General features: G+C 33.2%; 1 protein-coding gene across 1 annotated transcript in view; it reads right to left on the bottom strand.

Annotated features, from left to right (window-relative positions):
• Positions 1-3,078, bottom strand: part of LOC106469874 (peroxidase-like) — a 37,271-nt gene that overhangs the window by 7,566 nt on the left and 26,627 nt on the right. The gene's annotated exons all lie outside the window — the stretch shown is intronic.

The raw sequence follows: 3,078 nt of genomic DNA, 5'->3' as shown, positions 1-3,078 counted from the left end.
GAGTTAAGTATTACCTGTCATTTTATTACATGTAACTGTTTAGAGTTAAGTATTACCTGTCACTTTATTACATGTAACTGTTTAGAGTTAAGTATTACCTGTCACTTTATTACATGTAACTGTTTAGAGTCAAGTATTACCTGTCACTTTATTACATGTAACTGTTTAGAGCTAAATATTACCCGTCACTTTATTACATGTAACTGTTAAGAGTTAAGTATTACCCGCACTTTATTACATGTAACTGTTAAGAGTTAAGTATTACTCGTCACTTTATTACATGTAACTGTTTAGAGTTAAGTATTGCTCGTCACGTTATTACATGTAACTGTTTAGAGCTAAATATTACTCGTCACTTTATTACATGTAACTGTTTAGAGTTAAGTATTACCTGTTACTTTATTACATGTAACTGTTTAGAGCTAAATATTACTCGTCACTTTATTACATGTAACTGTTTAGAGTCAAGTATTACCTGTTACTTTATTACATGTAACTGTTTAGAGACAAGTATTACCTGTCGCGTTTTTAACCTGTCATTAAATGTCATTGTTTTAAGTTTAAACTTAAGGATTAGGTGTCAACTCCTTACATATCATTGTTTTAAATCCCAAATTATGTATTATCTGTCACTCTTTTAACATCAAACTTATGTATTATATGTCACTGTTTTAACATCAAACTTATGTATTATCTGTCACTGTTTTAACATCAAACGTATGTATTATTTGACAATTTTTAACACTGGACTTATCGTAAATACCCGCGTATCGTGCGCACTTTTTCCAACATTTTTGTGCTCAGATATGAAGTGTGCACTATACGAGGGAACAGTATTCCAGTATGTTTCAGGTGAAATTTTCAGTCTGTATGTTTGTCTTATATTCTGAAATAACCATTGTTTGTCAGATCACCAAAATTAAAAAAAAACAAAACACAACGATAGATACTTCAGATGTTCTATGTTATTATTCCACAGTGAACATGATATTAAACATGGATAGATACCTCAGATGTTCTATGCTATTATTCCACAGCGAATAAAGCATGTATTTCTGCAAAACTTGTCATGTAAAGAAGCACATAAAATGATTAATCATGTTGTGTTGTTTATTTTTTCCATTTCTTTCCGAATGACGAGCGATCTCGCAATGTTATTTTATTCTTGTACGTGTACACAGATGGCAGCACCTCCTAGTGGTGTCCCACTAATCAACACAATACACCACTCGCTACACAAAGGCCGATCAGCTATTAGAATTGCTGTGCGTACTATACGTGGGCATATTGATTCTTCCTAGTATGTGAGGGCAAAACAATACGCACTATACGCGAGTATTTACGATAAGTACTGCTTGTCACTTCTTTACATGTCACTATTTTAACCCTGAACTTAAGTATTACCTTTAAATAAGACCCAAAACTCGAGCGCTTTCGAATAGTTGACTATTCTTCTTCAGGAGAACAAAAAGCTCTCGAGTTTTGGGTCTTTATTTTAAGTTTATTACACTTTATATGTGATCCTTTGTGCTAACTCTTTTATCAAAAACAACAACAACAACAACAACAACACTTAAGTATTACCTATCAATTCGAAATATGTTGACTGTTTAATCTTGAACTTAAATTATTGCTTGTCATTTTACTTATTTAAATCAAAAGTTAGTCGTTCATTTTCTAGAAATTTGAAAAAAAAGAATATATTAATTTTTAGAAATTGGTTTTAGATATTTTGTTAGAAGAAAATTAACAGATGTCAGCATGTGTCACATTTTATTTATTATCAAGTTTTAATAGCCTGAAAATAAGTATAAACATGTGTCAGCATGTGTCACATTTTATTTATTATCAAGTTTTAATAGCCTTGAAAATAAGTATAAACAGATGTCAGCATGTGTCACATTTTATTTATTATCAAGTTTTAATAGCCTAAAAATAAGTATAAACAGGTGTCAGCATGTGTCACATTTTATTTATTATCAAGTTTTAATAGCCTGAAAATAAGTATAAACAGATGTCAGCATGTGTCACATTTTATTTATTATAAAGTTTTAATAGCCTGAAAATAAGTATAAACAGATGTCAGCATGTATCACATTTTTCACGTAGATTTTATTTACTATCAAGTTTTAATAGCCTAAAATAAGTATAAACAGTTCAAACTGGTGGCTTAATATGCCTGCAATTTAAAGCATTGGATTCTTTAAAACTGCGAGTGTTACTTTCTTTAGATTTATAAACTAAATAATTAGATTTTGATTTTTTAGGGCAGAATGTAGCTTAGTTTGGTTGGAAATTCCCGCAAAGCTACACAAGGGCTAATTAGTAGCTGTCCCTAATTTAGCAATGAAAGACTAGAGGGAAGGCAGCTACTCATCACCACCCACCGCCAACTCTTGGGGTCTACTCCTTTACCAACGAATAATTGGATTGATCGTCACATTATAACGCCCCCACGACTGAAAGTGCGAGCAAATTTGGTGGGATGGGGGATTCGAACCCGCGACCAGCAGCTTGCGAGCAGAGCACCCTAACCACCTGGCCATGCAAGGCCATGTAGCTTATAAAAAAGCCTGTAACTGTGAATTTAAGAGGTCTAGAGTAAAACGTTTTGACTGTGAGCTTGAAAAGACGTGTAACTTAGAGCGAAAGGTTTTGACCGTGATCTTGGAAAAACGTGTAACTTAGAGCGAAACGTTTTGACTGTGAGCTTGGAAAAATGTGTAAATTAGAGCGAAACGTTTTGACTGTGAGCTTAGAAAACGTATAACTTAGAGTGAAACGTTTTGACTGTGAGCTTGGAAAGACGTGTAACTTAGAGCGAAAAATGTTTTGACTGTGAGTTTGGAAAGACGTGTAACTTAGAGCGAAAAATGTTTTGACTGTGAGCTTGGAAAGACGTGTAACTTAGAGCGAAACGTTTTGACTGTGAGTTTGGAAAAATGTGTAAATTAGAACGAAACGTTTTGACTGTGAGCTTGGAAAGACGTGTAACTTAGAGCGAAAACGTTTTGACTGTGAGTTTGGAAAGACGTGTAACTTAGAGCCAAAAACATTTTGACTATGAGTTTGGAAAGA

This window comes from Limulus polyphemus, unplaced genomic scaffold (genome assembly GCF_000517525.1).
Source record: "Limulus polyphemus unplaced genomic scaffold, Limulus_polyphemus-2.1.2 Scaffold3699, whole genome shotgun sequence".
NCBI classification, from domain to species: domain Eukaryota; kingdom Metazoa; phylum Arthropoda; class Merostomata; order Xiphosura; family Limulidae; genus Limulus; species Limulus polyphemus.
This window is presented reverse-complemented; position numbering and strand designations above follow the sequence as displayed.